This window comes from Drosophila pseudoobscura, chromosome X (assembly GCF_009870125.1).
Source record: "Drosophila pseudoobscura strain MV-25-SWS-2005 chromosome X, UCI_Dpse_MV25, whole genome shotgun sequence".
In the NCBI taxonomy this organism is placed as follows: Eukaryota; Metazoa; Arthropoda; class Insecta; order Diptera; family Drosophilidae; genus Drosophila; species Drosophila pseudoobscura.
This window is the reverse complement of record NC_046683.1, coordinates 22939230-22962245: the sequence shown is the minus strand read 5'-3', so window position 1 is coordinate 22962245 and position 23016 is coordinate 22939230. Positions and strand designations below refer to the sequence as shown.

The window sequence follows — 23016 nt, the reverse complement described above, 5'->3', positions numbered from 1 at the left end:
ATATATATATATTTTTGTTAACGGTAGAAACATACAATAATGATCCTTCCGCAGGTTCACCTACGGAAACCTTGTTACGACTTTTACTTCCTCTAAATAATCAAGTTCGGTCAACTTTTGCGAAACAACCGTAACACGCAAGGCGTCACAGTGATCACGTCCGGAGACCTCACTAAATAATTCAATCGGTAGTAGCGACGGGCGGTGTGTACAAAGGGCAGGGACGTAATCAATGCGAGTTAATGACTCACACTTACTGGGAATTCCAAGTTCATGTGAACAGTTTCAGTTCACAATCCCAAGCATGAAAGTGGTTCAGCGGTTTACCCGGACCTCTCGGTCTAGGAAATACACGTTGATACTTTCATTGTAGCGCGCGTGCAGCCCAGGACATCTAAGGGCATCACAGACCTGTTATTGCTCAATCTCATTATTGCTAGACGCAATTTGTCCATTTAAGAAGCTAGTGTCCTTATAATGGGACAAACCAACAGGTACGGCTCCACTTATATAAACACATTCAAACACAATAAACATTTTACTGCCACCATGAATGAAGGCTATATAAGCTTCAACACCATAATCCTGAAGATATCTATTTAATATATTTGAGTCTCGTTCGTTATCGGAATTAACCAGACAAATCACTCCACGAACTAAGAACGGCCATGCACCACCACCCATAGATTCGAGAAAGAGCTATCAATCTGTCTTACACACTTATGTTCGGACCTGGTAAGTTTTCCCGTGTTGAGTCAAATTAAGCCGCAGGCTCCACTCCTGGTGGTGCCCTTCCGTCAATTCCTTTAAGTTTCAGCTTTGCAACCATACTTCCCCCGGAGCCCAAAAGCTTTGGTTTCCCGGGAAGCGACTGAGAGAGCCATAAAAGTAGCTACACCCAATTGCTAGCTGGCATCGTTTATGGTTAGAACTAGGGCGGTATCTGATCGCCTTCGAACCTCTAACTTTCGTTCTTGATTAATGAAAACATCTTTGGCAAATGCTTTCGCTTAAGTTAGTCTTACGACGGTCCAAGAATTTCACCTCTCGCGTCGTAATACTAATGCCCCCAAACTGCTTCTATTAATCATTACCTCTTGATCTGAAAACCAATGAAAGCAGAACAGAGGTCTTATTTCATTATCCCATGCACAGAATATTCAGGCATTTGAAGCCTGCTTTAAGCACTCTAATTTGTTCAAAGTAATTGTACCGGCCCACAATAACACTCGATGAAGAGCACTAATGCAGGTTTTTAAATAGGAGGAATATATAAAAAATACAAGTACTTAATTATATATAAGAACTCCACCGGTAATACGCTTACATACATAAAGGTATAGTACTAACCACAATTGTAAGTTGTACTACCCGTATGAAGCACAAGTTCAACTACGAACGTTTTAACCGCAACAACTTTAATATACGCTATTGGAGCTGGAATTACCGCGGCTGCTGGCACCAGACTTGCCCTCCAATTGGTCCTTGTTAAAGGATTTAAAGTGTACTCATTCCAATTACAGGGCCTCGGATATGAGTCCTGTATTGTTATTTTTCGTCACTACCTCCCCGAGCTGGGAGTGGGTAATTTACGCGCCTGCTGCCTTCCTTAGATGTGGTAGCCGTTTCTCAGGCTCCCTCTCCGGAATCGAACCCTGATTCCCCGTTACCCGTTGCAACCATGGTAGTCCTAGATACTACCATCAAAAGTTGATAGGGCAGACATTTGAAAGATCTGTCGTCGGTACAAGACCATACGATCTGCATGTTATCTAGAGTTCAACCAATGTAACGATCTTGCGATCGCTTGGTTTTAGCCTAATAAAAGCACACGTCCCATAAGGTCCGTGTTTTAATTGCATGTATTAGCTCTAGAATTACCACAGTTATCCAAGTAACTGTTAACGATCTAAGGAACCATAACTGATATAATGAGCCTTTTGCGGTTTCACTTTTAATTCGTGTGTACTTAGACATGCATGGCTTAATCTTTGAGACAAGCATATAACTACTGGCAGGATCAACCAGAATAATGTTTTCGTTTCGTGCGCATACGCTCACATATGTAAATATTTGACAACTCAATAATACTTTTGAATAAAAAAAAAAATAAATAAATATTTTTTATCAACAGTTTATGAGAATTTGTTAAACGATTGTGGCCATTTTTATATAGCATTCACATTCGCCATTTTTCTCTATATAAATATATATATTTTATTATATACATTTTTTTTTCGTTCAAAAATATCTTTTTATTTGCACTTAATATATTATCACACGTATATAGGCTTAAACCAATATTAATTGTGTTTAAACTATGTATTTTGACAACAAATTTAAAATTTATCCAATTTCGTATGCGTTTTTTGTGATATACATTAAATAAAACCAAACACATGAGTTCATGTGGAATGGAATTTATATATTTTGGCAATATTTGAATTTGCATATAAATCGCTTTGATTATATGCTGGTACATTGTTGAAATGGCACTCATACAATATTTAATCATATAAGACCATTTCCAAAAATTCACGATAATAATTCGAAACAGAAATGATATATACTAAATAGTATATATCTTGGTTAGTTTCACTATATTATCTTTATTAAGATCAATTTGAAAACAAATATCTCCTATTAAACACTACTTTGAGTATAATGACAACATATAATAATATTATATACAATACTGTACCAAATATTGTATACAATACCGATGGACATCAACTGTCCATCATGTATAGGTTTTCTGCCACGCTTTCCGCAAATCGGGTATTTTTGCTTTAGAGTGCCTCTTAACAATAGTTTCTTTTCGTATTTTAATAAAAAATACAATACTATCACTTCAAAATTATTCATATATATTAAGAAATATATATATATTCATATAAAATACACAGACATTGTCGGCTAAGTATATTCCCCATATCATATGAAATAAATTAATAATTTTTCATTATAAAATTTTCATATGAAATATACCATGCACGAGACTACCACTCCCTATATAGGTTTTCTGCCACGCTTTCCGCAAATCGGGTATTTTTACTTGAGAGTGCCTCTTAACAATAGTTTCTTTTCGTATTTTAATAAAAAATACAATACTATCACTTCAAAATTATTCATATATATTAAGAAATATATATATATTCATATAAAATACACAGACATTGCCGGCTAAGTATATTCCCCATATCATATGAAATAAATTAATAATTTTTCATTATAAAATTTTCATATGAAATATACCATGCACGAGACTACCACTCCCTATATAGGTTTTCTGCCACGCTTTCCGCAAATCGGGTATTTTTACTTGAGAGTGCCTCTTAACAATAGTTTCTTTTCGTATTTTAATAAAAAATACAATACTATCACTTCAAAATTATTCATATATATTAAGAAATATATATATATTCATATAAAATACACAGACATTGCCGGCTAAGTATATTCCCCATATCATATGAAATAAATTAATAATTTTTCATTATAAAATTTTCATATGAAATATACCATGCACGAGACTACCACTCCCTATATAGGTTTTCTGCCACGCTTTCCGCAAATCGGGTATTTTTACTTGAGAGTACCTTTTAAAAATAGTTTCTTTTCGTATTTTAATACAAAATACTATACTATCACTTCAAAATTATTCATATATATTAAGAAAAATATATATACGCATATAAAATAAACAGACATTGCCGACTTAGTATGTTCCCCATATCATATGAAATTAAATTAATTATTTTTATTACATTCATCATTCATTTACATGAAAAATATCATATCAGCTGGTATCTTTGCTTTAATTTCACATATACACGTAATATATCTATTTATATTAAATACATTTTTATATTTTCTATATTTATAATCGCATTATGATTATGTTATAATGTTATATTATATATGAGAAACATTCCCATATCCATATCCATATCCATATCCATATCCATATAAAACCTAATATTGATATTTTATAGCACACCTCGGCGTTATTTGTTATTTTTATTCATTATAACACAATGTCAAAAATATACATATATTTTTGTAAATATGTATATAAAATATATCATTATATTTTCTCTATTCAAAATCAAATCATGCTCATGTTATAATTTTAAGGATATGGTGAATGTTTCCCCATATCCATAATATTGTCATTTTATATACAAAACTATTTAATTCTTGCATTTATATCACATATCATTGAATTCCAATATTAGAAATACTGCCAAGTTCCACAAACGACCACTCCAAATATACATATATTTGTACATATGTATATAAAATATATCTTTATATTTTCTGTATTCATAATCAAATCATGCTCATGTTATAATTTTTAGGATATGGGAAACATTTCACATACCCAATAATATTATCACATTTTATATACCAAACTATTTAATTCTTGCATTCATATCACATATCATTAAATTCCAATATTAGAAATACTTCCAAGTTCCACAAACGACCACTCCAAATATACATATATTTGTACATATGTATATAAAATATATCTTTATATTTTCTGTATTCATAATCAAATCATGCTCATGTTATAATTTTTAGGATATGGGAAACATTTCACATACCCAATAATATTATCACATTTTATATACCAAACTATTTAATTCTTGCATTCATATCACATATCATTAAATTCCAATATTAGAAATACTTCCAAGTTCCACAAACGACCACTCCAAATATACATATATTTGTACATATGTATATAAAATATATCTTTATATTTTCTGTATTCATAATCAAATCATGCTCATGTTATAATTTTTAGGATATGGGAAACATTTCACATACCCAATAATATTATCACATTTTATATACCAAACTATTTAATTCTTGCATTCATATCACATATCATTAAATTCCAATATTAGAAATACTTCCAAGTTCCATATACGATCACTCCATGCTTTTTGCATTCATATTATTTCATATATACATTCACATTTGCACATATGCATATACACTATGTTTCGTGTGTTCACATAATAAAATTTTTATAAGTATCATTTCATATGTAATTAAGTATAACAAACTTATAATATAACATTATATTCATATTCAAGCCAACGTAATTTATATAGGATAAATAATTTATCCATATTTATATAAAATATATTCTTTTTAATATATATCTATATATAAATATATATTACCATTTATAGGTATATATTCATATAAATATATAAAAATAATTTTCATATATAAAGAATAAATTTATATATATCGAATCATCAAGCAAAGGATAAGCTTCAGTGGATCGCAGTATGGCAGCTGCTCAACCACTTACAACACCTTGCCTGTTACAAAAGTCGTTTACAATTGATTCTAGGCTTTGTCATTGTATTAAATAATGTTTTTATATGCAACTAGCGCGGCATCAGGTGATCGATGATCCTCCCAATTTACTATGTTACAAATTACATTGGCATCACATCCATTGTCGTTTATAAAATAAATTATAAACTTTTAATGGTTTAGAAGCCATACAATGCAAATTGCCCCTTATTTATCATTGCAGTCCAGCACGGATACGACCTTAGAGGCGTTCAGGCATAATCCAACGGACGTAGCGTCATACCACTGTTCGCTCGAACAAGTATTGTGCCATTGGTCCGTACCTGCGGTTCCTCTCGTACTACGCAGGAATGCTGTCGCAACAACGTTTTGTCATTAGTAGGGTAAAACTAACCTGTCTCACGACGGTCTAAACCCAGCTCACGTTCCCTTGCATGGGTGAACAATCCAACGCTTGGTGAATTTTGCTTCACAATGATAGGAAGAGCCGACATCGAAGGATCAAAAAGCGACGTCGCTATGAACGCTTGGCCGCCACAAGCCAGTTATCCCTATGGTAACTTTTCTGACACCTCTTGTTAAAAACTCTTTAAACCAAAAGGATCGATAGGCCGAGCTTTTGCTGTCCCTGTGTGTACTGAACACCGAGATCAAGTCAGCATTTGCCCTTTTGCTCTATGTGTGGTTTCTGTCCGCACTGAGCTGGCCTTGGGACACCTCCGTTATTATTTGAGAGATGTACCGCCCCAGTCAAACTCCCTACCTGGCAATGTCCTTGAATTGGATCATACCTGAGTAATTGGAGTTATACCAAATTTTCAAATTGAAAATACATAAATGCATTTTCTCATTAAAGAATTTGTTTGCGATTATATAACAAACTCGTGATACTTTGATCAAGAAGCTTGCATCAAAACCCAATACCATAAGATATAATAAATATATCCGTATAATGGCTAGGAAATGATACACGTTCCATTTAATCAAGTAAGTAAGGAAACAATAAGAGTAGTGGTATTTCATTGTCGATACCAAACCGAAATCTAATATCTCCCACTTATGCTACACCTCTTATGTCTCCTTACACTGCCAGATTAGAGTCAAGCTCAAAAGGGTCTTCTTTCCCCGCTAATTATTCCAAGCCCGTTCCCTTGGCTGTGGTTTCGCTAGATAGTAGATAGGGACAGTAGGAATCTCGTTAATCCATTCATGCGCGTCACTAATTAGATGACGAGGCATTTGGCTACCTTAAGAGAGTCATAGTTACTCCCGCCGTTGACCCGCGCTTACTTGAATTTCTTCACTTTGACATTCAGAGCACTGGGCAGAAATCACATTGTGTCAACACCCGCTAGGGCCATCACAATGCTTTGTTTTAATTAGACAGTCGGATTCCCCAAGTCCGTGCCAGTTCTGAATTGATTGTTAATTGATAATCGTTATAATTAATAAGAACTAACTGGTTTAACCCAATTAGTATTCTTAAAAATTTTAGCAAGAAAGTTCCACAATTGGCTACGTAACTAAACTATCCGGGGAACAAGTAACTACCATAAATGATAGAAACTCTATTTACCCAGAACGAGCACATAAACCATGTTATTGTTTCCCAATCAAGCCCGACTATCTCAATCTTCAGAGCCAATCCTTATCCCGAAGTTACGGATCTAATTTGCCGACTTCCCTTACCTACATTATTCTATCGACTAGAGACTCTTCACCTTGGAGACCAGCTGCGGATATTGGTACGGCCTGTTGAGAAGTTTGCGTGTCCCCACCATAAATTTTCAAGGTCCGAGGAGAAAATATCGACACAACAGTATATGTCATGCTCTTCTAGCCCATCTACCATATCTCTCTGCGAAAGACTTCCATGGTAGTACGGCTATAAAACAGAAAAGAAAACTCTTCCGATATCTCTCGACGGCTTCTTTATGGTCGTTCCTGTTGCCAGGATGAGCACGAGGCCCATATTTAATAACAAACGGATACTCAACAGGTTACGGAATTGGAACCGTATTCCCTTTCGTTCAAAATTATTCAAGTATTTAAAAATCATAAAAGATTTGACAATATTACTCACTGATTTTTTACTTGAAAATTTTCGGCTTTCGCCTTGAACTTAGGACCGACTAACTCGTGATCAACCACTGTTCACACGAAACCCTTCTCCACTTCAGTCCTCCAAGGTCTCATTCGATTATTTGCTACTACCACCAAGATCTGTGCCAATGGCAGCTCCATGAAGGCTTACGCCAAACACTTCTACGCATACCATTGTACCTTCCTACTCACTAAAGTTTCAAAATTTATATCACAAGTAATATAAATCATCTACTTTAGCGGTAATGTATAGGTATACAACTTAAGCGCCATCCATTTTAAGGGCTAGTTGCTTCGGCAGGTGAGTTGTTACACACTCCTTAGCGGATTTCGACTTCCATGATCACCGTCCTGCTGTTTTAAGCAACCAACGCCTTTCATGGTTTCTGCATGAGTTGTTAATTTGGGCACCGTAACATTACGTTTGGTTCATCCCACAGCGCCAGTTCTGCTTACCAAAAGTGGCCCACTGGGCACATTATATCATAACCTTAAACTTCATATCAAGAAAGTTAAGGTTCTTACCCATTTAAAGTTTGAGAATAGGTTAAGATCGTTTCGACCCTAAGGCCTCTAATCATTCGCTTTACCAGATAAGATTATTTTATATAACATTAAAATGCACCAGCTATCCTGAGGGAAACTTCGGAAGGAACCAGCTACTAGATGGTTCGATTGGTCTTTCGCCCCTATACTCAATTCTGACAATCGATTTGCACGTCAGAACTGTTTCGGTCTTCCATCAGGGTTTCCCCTGACTTCAACCTGATCAAGTATAGTTCACCATCTTTCGGGTCACAGCATATATGCTCAAGGTACGTTCCAGTTAGAGGCATAAATAATATAAATATTATCATACATAACTATATAGAACGCCCCGGGATTGTGTTAATTATCTATAAATAGTTAAAAAACTAATCCCATTATTAGTCAAGTTAATTACGCTATTAGGTTTATCTCCCAATAACTTGCACATATGTTAGACTCCTTGGTCCGTGTTTCAAGACGGGTCCCGAAGGTATCCTGAATCTTTCGCATTGTTAATCATACAAATGCATATAATAAACACAAAAATCAATGATAATTATGCCATTATATAATTTCGAAAAATTAACGCACTGTATTAATTTTAATTTATCAACACTTTATCAAATTAATGACATTTATTCTATGTTAAAATGCAAGCATAATAATTTGAATAAACTATAAGTCATATTTTATGATAAATTTGTTATATGCTAATAGATTACAATGTCCTTATATGGAAAAAATGCACACTATTATTATAATATTGTTAAAATATTACAACTTTAATGATGAATTTTCCATAACGGATATTCAGGTTCATCGGGCTTAACCTCTAAGCAGTTTCACGTACTGTTTAACTCTCTATTCAGAGTTCTTTTCAACTTTCCCTCACGGTACTTGTTTACTATCGGTCTCATGGTTATATTTAGTTTTAGATGGAGTTTACCACCCACTTAGTGCTGCACTATCAAGCAACACGACTCTTTGGAAACATCATCTAGTAATCATTAACGTTATACGGGCCTGGCACCCTCTATGGGTAAATGGCCTCATTTAAGAAGGACTTAAATCGTTAATTTCTCATACTAGAATATTGACGCTCCATACACTGCATCTCACGTTTGCCATATAGACAAAGTGACTTAGTGCTGAACTGATTTCTTTTCGCTCGCCGCTACTAAGAAAATCCTGGTTAGTTTCTTTTCCTCCCCTAATTAATATGCTTAAATTCAGGGGGTAGTCCCATATGAGTTGAGGTTGTATATACGTATATTAAAATTTATAATGATAATTACACTATATTATTATATATATAGAGCGTTCTCATAATGAAATCATTATAATATTCGTATTTTATAACGAATATCACGAAGAATATTAAATATTTATATTTACAACAAAATTTCCTTTCGAAACATTAATAAGAGGCAATTCTAGATGAAAAAACTTTAATTATTTTTTTATGCTAGACATTCCTCAGTATTATTTGATTCAAAAAGGACAAAAAAATATATATTTTTCTTCGTTCTTCTCACACAAATATATACAACAATGAGAGATAATGCGTTTCCATTTAATATCAATATTATGAATATATATATATATACATATCCAATAATATACAATATGCTTAAAAATTTCGTAAAATTTTTAAACAACTTATTTAGCATAGTCTTACAACCCTCAACCATATGTAGTCCAAGCAGCACTATAAAATTAATTAAAGTACCAAACAGCATGGACTGCGATATGCGTTCAAAATGTCGATGTTCATGTGTCCTGCAGTTCACACGATGACGCACAGTTTGCTGCGTTCTTCATCGACCCATGAGCCGAGTGATCCACCGCTTAGAGTGATTAAAATTTGTTTATTCATTTATTTGTCAGATATGTCTTTATTGAAAGAAATTAAAAATACACCATTTTACTGGCATATATCAATTCCTTCAATAAATTTTAATTTTATCCTAAAAGAATGTTGCGAAATGTCTTAGTTTTATATAAACGATATATTACCATATTGTTAAATAATATAATATGTATTTTGGCTTGTTTGATAATTATCAATTTATATAAAAGTATTAACCTGAAATCAGGTACAACATTGTACTTTTTAGGCTGTTGCATTAACCAATGTATGCCCATAGCTATGATGGACAATACATATTCGCAACGCGTGCATACTATGGTACATATGCACACAGATTTTATAAATCAATATTATTGTAATAATATCATCAATATGTATTTATATATTAATTGCTACACACATAGAACACAATGTTATATGTATAGCTACTACTAAATGAGTATATTGGCAATATAATTAATTAATATAAACATATAATATATACAACTGAATATATTTTATTTTACAATTATGATTTTATAAAAACATATTTTGTTTGGTAAATTGGCAATATATATATATTTTTGTTAACGGTAGAAACATACAATAATGATCCTTCCGCAGGTTCACCTACGGAAACCTTGTTACGACTTTTACTTCCTCTAAATAATCAAGTTCGGTCAACTTTTGCGAAACAACCGTAACACGCAAGGCGTCACAGTGATCACGTCCGGAGACCTCACTAAATAATTCAATCGGTAGTAGCGACGGGCGGTGTGTACAAAGGGCAGGGACGTAATCAATGCGAGTTAATGACTCACACTTACTGGGAATTCCAAGTTCATGTGAACAGTTTCAGTTCACAATCCCAAGCATGAAAGTGGTTCAGCGGTTTACCCGGACCTCTCGGTCTAGGAAATACACGTTGATACTTTCATTGTAGCGCGCGTGCAGCCCAGGACATCTAAGGGCATCACAGACCTGTTATTGCTCAATCTCATTATTGCTAGACGCAATTTGTCCATTTAAGAAGCTAGTGTCCTTATAATGGGACAAACCAACAGGTACGGCTCCACTTATATAAACACATTCAAACACAATAAACATTTTACTGCCACCATGAATGAAGGCTATATAAGCTTCAACACCATAATCCTGAAGATATCTATTTAATATATTTGAGTCTCGTTCGTTATCGGAATTAACCAGACAAATCACTCCACGAACTAAGAACGGCCATGCACCACCACCCATAGATTCGAGAAAGAGCTATCAATCTGTCTTACACACTTATGTTCGGACCTGGTAAGTTTTCCCGTGTTGAGTCAAATTAAGCCGCAGGCTCCACTCCTGGTGGTGCCCTTCCGTCAATTCCTTTAAGTTTCAGCTTTGCAACCATACTTCCCCCGGAGCCCAAAAGCTTTGGTTTCCCGGGAAGCGACTGAGAGAGCCATAAAAGTAGCTACACCCAATTGCTAGCTGGCATCGTTTATGGTTAGAACTAGGGCGGTATCTGATCGCCTTCGAACCTCTAACTTTCGTTCTTGATTAATGAAAACATCTTTGGCAAATGCTTTCGCTTAAGTTAGTCTTACGACGGTCCAAGAATTTCACCTCTCGCGTCGTAATACTAATGCCCCCAAACTGCTTCTATTAATCATTACCTCTTGATCTGAAAACCAATGAAAGCAGAACAGAGGTCTTATTTCATTATCCCATGCACAGAATATTCAGGCATTTGAAGCCTGCTTTAAGCACTCTAATTTGTTCAAAGTAATTGTACCGGCCCACAATAACACTCGATGAAGAGCACTAATGCAGGTTTTTAAATAGGAGGAATATATAAAAAAATACAAGTACTTAATTATATATAAGAACTCCACCGGTAATACGCTTACATACATAAAGGTATAGTACTAACCACAATTGTAAGTTGTACTACCCGTATGAAGCACAAGTTCAACTACGAACGTTTTAACCGCAACAACTTTAATATACGCTATTGGAGCTGGAATTACCGCGGCTGCTGGCACCAGACTTGCCCTCCAATTGGTCCTTGTTAAAGGATTTAAAGTGTACTCATTCCAATTACAGGGCCTCGGATATGAGTCCTGTATTGTTATTTTTCGTCACTACCTCCCCGAGCTGGGAGTGGGTAATTTACGCGCCTGCTGCCTTCCTTAGATGTGGTAGCCGTTTCTCAGGCTCCCTCTCCGGAATCGAACCCTGATTCCCCGTTACCCGTTGCAACCATGGTAGTCCTAGATACTACCATCAAAAGTTGATAGGGCAGACATTTGAAAGATCTGTCGTCGGTACAAGACCATACGATCTGCATGTTATCTAGAGTTCAACCAATGTAACGATCTTGCGATCGCTTGGTTTTAGCCTAATAAAAGCACACGTCCCATAAGGTCCGTGTTTTAATTGCATGTATTAGCTCTAGAATTACCACAGTTATCCAAGTAACTGTTAACGATCTAAGGAACCATAACTGATATAATGAGCCTTTTGCGGTTTCACTTTTAATTCGTGTGTACTTAGACATGCATGGCTTAATCTTTGAGACAAGCATATAACTACTGGCAGGATCAACCAGAATAATGTTTTCGTTTCGTGCGCATACGCTCACATATGTAAATATTTGACAACTCAATAATACTTTTGAATAAAAAAAAAAAATAAATAAATATTTTTTATCAACAGTTTATGAGAATTTGTTAAACGATTGTGGCCATTTTTATATAGCATTCACATTCGCCATTTTTCTCTATATAAATATATATATTTTATTATATACATTTTTTTTTCGTTCAAAAATATCTTTTTATTTGCACTTAATATATTATCACACGTATATAGGCTTAAACCAATATTAATTGTGTTTAAACTATGTATTTTGACAACAAATTTAAAATTTATCCAATTTCGTATGCGTTTTTTGTGATATACATTAAATAAAACCAAACACATGAGTTCATGTGGAATGGAATTTATATATTTTGGCAATATTTGAATTTGCATATAAATCGCTTTGATTATATGCTGGTACATTGTTGAAATGGCACTCATACAATATTTAATCATATAAGACCATTTCCAAAAATTCACGATAATAATTCGAAACAGAAATGATATATACTAAATAGTATATATCTTGGTTAGTTTCACTATATTATCTTTATTAAGATCAATTTGAAAACAAATATCTCCTATTAAACACTACTTTGAGTATAATGACAACATATAATAATATTATATACAATACTGTACCAAATATTGTATACAATACCGATGGACATCAACTGTCCATCATGTATAGGTTTTCTGCCACGCTTTCCGCAAATCGGGTATTTTTGCTTTAGAGTGCCTCTTAACAATAGTTTCTTTTCGTATTTTAATAAAAAATACAATACTATCACTTCAAAATTATTCATATATATTAAGAAATATATATATATTCATATAAAATACACAGACATTGTCGGCTAAGTATATTCCCCATATCATATGAAATAAATTAATAATTTTTCATTATAAAATTTTCATATGAAATATACCATGCACGAGACTACCACTCCCTATATAGGTTTTCTGCCACGCTTTCCGCAAATCGGGTATTTTTACTTGAGAGTGCCTCTTAACAATAGTTTCTTTTCGTATTTTAATAAAAAATACAATACTATCACTTCAAAATTATTCATATATATTAAGAAATATATATATATTCATATAAAATACACAGACATTGCCGGCTAAGTATATTCCCCATATCATATGAAATAAATTAATAATTTTTCATTATAAAATTTTCATATGAAATATACCATGCACGAGACTACCACTCCCTATATAGGTTTTCTGCCACGCTTTCCGCAAATCGGGTATTTTTACTTGAGAGTGCCTCTTAACAATAGTTTCTTTTCGTATTTTAATAAAAAATACAATACTATCACTTCAAAATTATTCATATATATTAAGAAATATATATATTCATATAAAATACACAGACATTGCCGGCTAAGTATATTCCCCATATCATATGAAATAAATTAATAATTTTTCATTATAAAATTTTCATATGAAATATACCATGCACGAGACTACCACTCCCTATATAGGTTTTCTGCCACGCTTTCCGCAAATCGGGTATTTTTACTTGAGAGTACCTTTTAAAAATAGTTTCTTTTCGTATTTTAATACAAAATACTATACTATCACTTCAAAATTATTCATATATATTAAGAAAAATATATATACGCATATAAAATAAACAGACATTGCCGACTTAGTATGTTCCCCATATCATATGAAATTAAATTAATTATTTTTATTACATTCATCATTCATTTACATGAAAAATATCATATCAGCTGGTATCTTTGCTTTAATTTCACATATACACGTAATATATCTATTTATATTAAATACATTTTTATATTTTCTATATTTATAATCGCATTATGATTATGTTATAATGTTATATTATATATGAGAAACATTCCCATATCCATATCCATATCCATATCCATATCCATATAAAACCTAATATTGATATTTTATAGCACACCTCGGCGTTATTTGTTATTTTTATTCATTATAACACAATGTCAAAAATATACATATATTTTTGTAAATATGTATATAAAATATATCATTATATTTTCTCTATTCAAAATCAAATCATGCTCATGTTATAATTTTAAGGATATGGTGAATGTTTCCCCATATCCATAATATTGTCATTTTATATACAAAACTATTTAATTCTTGCATTTATATCACATATCATTGAATTCCAATATTAGAAATACTGCCAAGTTCCACAAACGACCACTCCAAATATACATATATTTGTACATATGTATATAAAATATATCTTTATATTTTCTGTATTCATAATCAAATCATGCTCATGTTATAATTTTTAGGATATGGGAAACATTTCACATACCCAATAATATTATCACATTTTATATACCAAACTATTTAATTCTTGCATTCATATCACATATCATTAAATTCCAATATTAGAAATACTTCCAAGTTCCACAAACGACCACTCCAAATATACATATATTTGTACATATGTATATAAAATATATCTTTATATTTTCTGTATTCATAATCAAATCATGCTCATGTTATAATTTTTAGGATATGGGAAACATTTCACATACCCAATAATATTATCACATTTTATATACCAAACTATTTAATTCTTGCATTCATATCACATATCATTAAATTCCAATATTAGAAATACTTCCAAGTTCCACAAACGACCACTCCAAATATACATATATTTGTACATATGTATATAAAATATATCTTTATATTTTCTGTATTCATAATCAAATCATGCTCATGTTATAATTTTTAGGATATGGGAAACATTTCACATACCCAATAATATTATCACATTTTATATACCAAACTATTTAATTCTTGCATTCATATCACATATCATTAAATTCCAATATTAGAAATACTTCCAAGTTCCATATACGATCACTCCATGCTTTTTGCATTCATATTATTTCATATATACATTCACATTTGCACATATGCATATACACTATGTTTCGTGTGTTCACATAATAAAATTTTTATAAGTATCATTTCATATGTAATTAAGTATAACAAACTTATAATATAACATTATATTCATATTCAAGCCAACGTAATTTATATAGGATAAATAATTTATCCATATTTATATAAAATATATTCTTTTTAATATATATCTATATATAAATATATATTACCATTTATAGGTATATATTCATATAAATATATAAAAATAATTTTCATATATAAAGAATAAATTTATATATATCGAATCATCAAGCAAAGGATAAGCTTCAGTGGATCGCAGTATGGCAGCTGCTCAACCACTTACAACACCTTGCCTGTTACAAAAGTCGTTTACAATTGATTCTAGGCTTTGTCATTGTATTAAATAATGTTTTTATATGCAACTAGCGCGGCATCAGGTGATCGATGATCCTCCCAATTTACTATGTTACAAATTACATTGGCATCACATCCATTGTCGTTTATAAAATAAATTATAAACTTTTAATGGTTTAGAAGCCATACAATGCAAATTGCCCCTTATTTATCATTGCAGTCCAGCACGGATACGACCTTAGAGGCGTTCAGGCATAATCCAACGGACGTAGCGTCATACCACTGTTCGCTCGAACAAGTATTGTGCCATTGGTCCGTACCTGCGGTTCCTCTCGTACTACGCAGGAATGCTGTCGCAACAACGTTTTGTCATTAGTAGGGTAAAACTAACCTGTCTCACGACGGTCTAAACCCAGCTCACGTTCCCTTGCATGGGTGAACAATCCAACGCTTGGTGAATTTTGCTTCACAATGATAGGAAGAGCCGACATCGAAGGATCAAAAAGCGACGTCGCTATGAACGCTTGGCCGCCACAAGCCAGTTATCCCTATGGTAACTTTTCTGACACCTCTTGTTAAAAACTCTTTAAACCAAAAGGATCGATAGGCCGAGCTTTTGCTGTCCCTGTGTGTACTGAACACCGAGATCAAGTCAGCATTTGCCCTTTTGCTCTATGTGTGGTTTCTGTCCGCACTGAGCTGGCCTTGGGACACCTCCGTTATTATTTGAGAGATGTACCGCCCCAGTCAAACTCCCTACCTGGCAATGTCCTTGAATTGGATCATACCTGAGTAATTGGAGTTATACCAAATTTTCAAATTGAAAATACATAAATGCATTTTCTCATTAAAGAATTTGTTTGCGATTATATAACAAACTCGTGATACTTTGATCAAGAAGCTTGCATCAAAACCCAATACCATAAGATATAATAAATATATCCGTATAATGGCTAGGAAATGATACACGTTCCATTTAATCAAGTAAGTAAGGAAACAATAAGAGTAGTGGTATTTCATTGTCGATACCAAACCGAAATCTAATATCTCCCACTTATGCTACACCTCTTATGTCTCCTTACACTGCCAGATTAGAGTCAAGCTCAAAAGGGTCTTCTTTCCCCGCTAATTATTCCAAGCCCGTTCCCTTGGCTGTGGTTTCGCTAGATAGTAGATAGGGACAGTAGGAATCTCGTTAATCCATTCATGCGCGTCACTAATTAGATGACGAGGCATTTGGCTATTTTTTTTTTTTTTTTTTTTTTTTTTTTTTTTTGATCGCTGAGGAAGGAAAATCTTCAAAGATACTAGTGGAGGCCAAACCCCACTAGCATGCACGATTCATGATTACGAAGTAATCACGCATACGTACTAAAAACCCACCTCAAGTTTTACAACCACGATGTTTATACCTAATTTCACATTATGCCTAGGTAGCAAGCGTCTTCTCTCCAACATAGTGTATAGGCTAAGTCCAATCTCGAGTGTAACCTGCGAGATACATGAACTGTCTGAAGCAATATAATCCGCCTGTTACCACTCTGGCGCTAATGACATTGCTGTCACCGGATGAGATGAGACCCTTTGCTATCAATCTTCTAACGGATTGATTGCTCCAGATCCCACGCCAGTTTAACGTCGCGGATAGGACTTCGACGTTGCCCGACACTCCGAATTCTCTCCGCAGTGCAGATATAACTTCCGGTCTTTTATATTTCTCAACTTTGCGATGGTGCACATCGTCGAGAAACAGTCCATCCGTTATAATCTGCGCATCAATCACGCAAGCGTGATTGTCACGGATACACACCAGGTCTGGTTTACTTACCGAGGTTTCCAGCTGCAAACTTGGTTCGACGTGTACTGTGTGGCCCTTCTCCTCAAGAATCCTCTTAAGGTTATTGACTACACAGTTATGTCTTGCTACCCGCCTCCCATGCGTACGGTAGCAATTCTGCAGGATGTGGTTTGTTGTTTCGGGAGCATCACAACCTGCACGACATTGCCGTTCCAATTCATTTCTGCCCCTCGTGGTACGAGACCTCGATGGTAGGGCATTAATTCGCAGCTTGATACCGTTTCGGTAATCTTGACCTGTTAGCAAACGCGTGGGCTGACACACCCAGCCGTGTTGGGGACGAAAAAGTCCCGCTTCACGTAAGCCGCGACCATCAACAGACATATACAACCTGTTCGCCCAATACGTTTCGATCTCCGAACGCGATGTCAACTCATTCAGTCCAGCCAGAGTTCTACCCCGGGCCTTATTCAATTCGTCGGTAAGAAATGAGCTGGCCGCCTCGGATTGCGCGAGGTGGGCCCACTTAATATTGCTCAATCTTTTCATACGTAGCATTGGCGCTACCCAACGAACTGAAGGGATTCCGAGGCCCCCATAAATATGAGGAGCATGGAAGAATGCAGTTGACACGTCCAGAGGAAGCCCTAACCACTTCCTTACGGTCGAACGTACCAGTATGTCACACTTCCTCAGAACACCTATCATCACACTACCTAGGGTCAGCTTATGGTAAAGTTGTGGGATAAGAACTGTTCTGAGTGCGAACAATTTCTGTTGTGGTTTTAGGGGGGACCTTGTCAGCCTCAACAGCTTCGGACCTAGGTCGTCGGCTGGACTGTACCTGGTCCTCCCTTGTGCAGTGAATGTTATGCCTAAATACTTCCACTCGTCTGTGCGCTTCAATGCAGGACACGAGCGCGAACCGATACGGAAGGTCTCTGGGATGACCACAGTACACTTCTGTTTCGGTTGCCCCTTTATTCCAACTGTAAAACATTTATCCGAGTTAAGGGTAAGCCCGACTGAAGATAGAAAATCGACAGTCGTGTCTAGCATTGTTTGAAGGCCTAAACGAGTTTCCGCAAATAAGACAATATCATCTGCGAACGCGGCCGCGTTTGTTGTGTGATCACCGATTGTGGCACCAATCTCATTGGGGTAGGACCTAAGCAACTGATCGATGATCAAGTTGAATATTATGGGAGATAGCGGGTCACCCTGTCTGACCCCTCGAGCAGGTATGAATTCCTCTGATCTCCATCCGTCCCCATTGAGCGTTGTGCCACAGACCTCGTACGAGTTTTGTACGTAGTCAACGAATTCTTTAGGGGCACCATATGCAGTTAGAGTGGCGCTAACTGCTGCATGAGACACCGAGTCAAATGCTTTGCTTATATCTAAAGTTGCGATATAAAGTGATTTACAACGCTTATGGTGATCCCTTAAGATTAAGTCGACTATCGTCGTATTATCGGCACATCCGTCGGTTGGAAGGAAACCTCGCTGACGCGGATCCCAGTCGACTGATGAGGTCAACCGGGAAGCCAAAATGGCATTTAAAATCCTTACCATAACAGATTGTACCGTAATTGGACGAAAGTCTTGCGGTCGAGAAGCATTCCCCACCTTCGGAATGAAGATGGTTCGTGCCTGTCGGATGGAGACAGGCAACTTTCCGCACCAAAGTATCAGGTTCATTATGCGAAGCATAACTCCTGACGGAATACTCCTGACAGTTCTTGGAGTAATCCCATCAGGTCCTGGAGATTTCGTCAATGACACTCTGTGTACCCTTAGGTCCCCTAGTGTTATCGGGGACCAAACCCCTTCAAGTGGGTGTTCCGTCCGGAACGTGGTGTTCGTACCACTATATGTTGGGCTTGTTTGTGTCATGACTTGTCTCCAATAGGACCCCATGATACCTTGACTTGGCATAGTTGCTGTCCCCTCAGTTCCATCCAAAATGGCTTTTATACAACGACCTTTGTGCTTGTCCCAGTTACGCTGTGTTAAGGCGTACTGCTGTCTCCTACCTTGTCTCCTATTACGAGGTCTCCGTGGAGGTCTCGTTTGAATGGGGCGGTCATTCTGTGAGGGAAATACTTCCATAAGGTAAGTAGACAAGCGCTGAAGAGTAGTTTCCTTACCCGAGGCCTGCGCACCATCTACGATGGATTGCAAAACCTCAACTCTCCATTGGTCATTGCATACTACAGGTGGGTACCCCTGTAGTACTGCCAGGATTTCCCTGTTCGACAGTTCGGTTGGAGTGGTTCCGAGAGTGTTAGGTGGCGTTACTAGGAGATCTCGCTCGCGTATACTAGGGCGGCGCTGTATGGTTTCAGATTCTAATGCTTCTGGGAGAGGAACAGCTTGACCCTTTAGCTGTTCGATTTTGGTCTTATATCTCTCCCTCTGTCGACATTTCTTGATAGCGTCGACGCTACGGTTCGTAAATACTTCCGCTAGCTTCTTATTTAGATATCTTTCTCCATTTGCTGCGAGCTCGATCTCTTTTCTTGCCATCATACTCAACTCTTCCTCACTCCATTGTGCCTTACGGTCGGTACGCAGACGAAGTTGATCAAACTCGTCCTTGTGCCGACGTGACATGTGAACGCCTAGTCCGCTTTTGCTACGGAAAGACGATTCACATATCGTGCGAGAGACCTTAAGAGAGTCATAGTTACTCCCGCCGTTGACCCGCGCTTACTTGAATTTCTTCACTTTGACATTCAGAGCACTGGGCAGAAATCACATTGTGTCAACACCCGCTAGGGCCATCACAATGCTTTGTTTTAATTAGACAGTCGGATTCCCCAAGTCCGTGCCAGTTCTGAATTGATTGTTAATTGATAATCGTTATAATTAATAAGAACTAACTGGTTTAACCCAATTAGTATTCTTAAAAATTTTAGCAAGAAAGTTCCACAATTGGCTACGTAACTAAACTATCCGGGGAACAAGTAACTACCATAAATGATAGAAACTCTATTTACCCAGAACGAGCACATAAACCATGTTATTGTTTCCCAATCAAGCCCGACTATCTCAATCTTCAGAGCCAATCCTTATCCCGAAGTTACGGATCTAATTTGCCGACTTCCCTTACCTACATTATTCTATCGACTAGAGACTCTTCACCTTGGAGACCAGCTGCGGATATTGGTACGGCCTGTTGAGAAGTTTGCGTGTCCCCACCATAAATTTTCAAGGTCCGAGGAGAAAATATCGACACAACAGTATATGTCATGCTCTTCTAGCCCATCTACCATATCTCTCTGCGAAAGACTTCCATGGTAGTACGGCTATAAAACAGAAAAGAAAACTCTTCCGATATCTCTCGACGGCTTCTTTATGGTCGTTCCTGTTGCCAGGATGAGCACGAGGCCCATATTTAATAACAAACGGATACTCAACAGGTTACGGAATTGGAACCGTATTCCCTTTCGTTCAAAATTATTCAAGTATTTAAAAATCATAAAAGATTTGACAATATTACTCACTGATTTTTTACTTGAAAATTTTCGGCTTTCGCCTTGAACTTAGGACCGACTAACTCGTGATCAACCACTGTTCACACGAAACCCTTCTCCACTTCAGTCCTCCAAGGTCTCATTCGATTATTTGCTACTACCACCAAGATCTGTGCCAATGGCAGCTCCATGAAGGCTTACGCCAAACACTTCTACGCATACCATTGTACCTTCCTACTCACTAAAGTTTCAAAATTTATATCACAAGTAATATAAATCATCTACTTTAGCGGTAATGTATAGGTATACAACTTAAGCGCCATCCATTTTAAGGGCTAGTTGCTTCGGCAGGTGAGTTGTTACACACTCCTTAGCGGATTTCGACTTCCATGATCACCGTCCTGCTGTTTTAAGCAACCAACGCCTTTCATGGTTTCTGCATGAGTTGTTAATTTGGGCACCGTAACATTACGTTTGGTTCATCCCACAGCGCCAGTTCTGCTTACCAAAAGTGGCCCACTGGGCACATTATATCATAACCTTAAACTTCATATCAAGAAAGTTAAGGTTCTTACCCATTTAAAGTTTGAGAATAGGTTAAGATCGTTTCGACCCTAAGGCCTCTAATCATTCGCTTTACCAGATAAGATTATTTTATATAACATTAAAATGCACCAGCTATCCTGAGGGAAACTTCGGAAGGAACCAGCTACTAGATGGTTCGATTGGTCTTTCGCCCCTATACTCAATTCTGACAATCGATTTGCACGTCAGAACTGTTTCGGTCTTCCATCAGGGTTTCCCCTGACTTCAACCTGATCAAGTATAGTTCACCATCTTTCGGGTCACAGCATATATGCTCAAGGTACGTTCCAGTTAGAGGCATAAATAATATAAATATTATCATACATAACTATATAGAACGCCCCGGGATTGTGTTAATTATCTATAAATAGTTAAAAAACTAATCCCATTATTAGTCAAGTTAATTACGCTATTAGGTTTATCTCCCAATAACTTGCACATATGTTAGACTCCTTGGTCCGTGTTTCAAGACGGGTCCCGAAGGTATCCTGAATCTTTCGCATTGTTAATCATACAAATGCATATAATAAACACAAAAATCAATGATAATTATGCCATTATATAATTTCGAAAAATTAACGCACTGTATTAATTTTAATTTATCAACACTTTATCAAATTAATGACATTTATTCTATGTTAAAATGCAAGCATAATAATTTGAATAAACTATAAGTCATATTTTATGATAAATTTGTTATATGCTAATAGATTACAATGTCCTTATATGGAAAAAATGCACACTATTATTATAATATTGTTAAAATATTACAACTTTAATGATGAATTTTCCATAACGGATATTCAGGTTCATCGGGCTTAACCTCTAAGCAGTTTCACGTACTGTTTAACTCTCTATTCAGAGTTCTTTTCAACTTTCCCTCACGGTACTTGTTTACTATCGGTCTCATGGTTATATTTAGTTTTAGATGGAGTTTACCACCCACTTAGTGCTGCACTATCAAGCAACACGACTCTTTGGAAACATCATCTAGTAATCATTAACGTTATACGGGCCTGGCACCCTCTATGGGTAAATGGCCTCATTTAAGAAGGACTTAAATCGTTAATTTCTCATACTAGAATATTGACGCTCCATACACTGCATCTCACGTTTGCCATATAGACAAAGTGACTTAGTGCTGAACTGATTTCTTTTCGCTCGCCGCTACTAAGAAAATCCTGGTTAGTTTCTTTTCCTCCCCTAATTAATATGCTTAAATTCAGGGGGTAGTCCCATATGAGTTGAGGTTGTATATACGTATATTAAAATTTATAATGATAATTACACTATATTATTATATATATAGAGCGTTCTCATAATGAAATCATTATAATATTCGTATTTTATAACGAATATCACGAAGAATATTAAATATTTATATTTACAACAAAATTTCCTTTCGAAACATTAATAAGAGG

At 35.7% G+C, this 23016-nt stretch overlaps 4 non-coding genes and 1 pseudogene across 4 annotated transcripts; all 5 read right to left on the bottom strand.

Annotated features, from left to right (window-relative positions):
* Positions 1–37: 37 nt before the first annotated feature.
* LOC117185269 (small subunit ribosomal RNA) lies at positions 38–2031 on the bottom strand. Its single transcript, XR_004470845.1, has one exon. It is a non-coding gene; the product is annotated as a small subunit ribosomal RNA (ribosomal RNA).
* Positions 2032–5268: 3237 nt separating this feature from the next.
* LOC117185281 (large subunit ribosomal RNA) lies at positions 5269–9231 on the bottom strand. Its single transcript, XR_004470857.1, has one exon. It is a non-coding gene; the product is annotated as a large subunit ribosomal RNA (ribosomal RNA).
* A 417-nt stretch (positions 9232–9648) lies between these two features.
* On the bottom strand, positions 9649–9827 carry LOC117185258 (5.8S ribosomal RNA). The gene has a single exon (XR_004470834.1). It is a non-coding gene; the product is annotated as a 5.8S ribosomal RNA (ribosomal RNA).
* A 600-nt stretch (positions 9828–10427) lies between these two features.
* On the bottom strand, positions 10428–12422 carry LOC117185273 (small subunit ribosomal RNA). Its single transcript, XR_004470849.1, has one exon. It is a non-coding gene; the product is annotated as a small subunit ribosomal RNA (ribosomal RNA).
* Positions 12423–15658: 3236 nt separating this feature from the next.
* On the bottom strand, positions 15659–22848 carry LOC117185285 (uncharacterized; annotated as a pseudogene).
* Between the last annotated feature and the right edge of the window lie 168 nt (positions 22849–23016).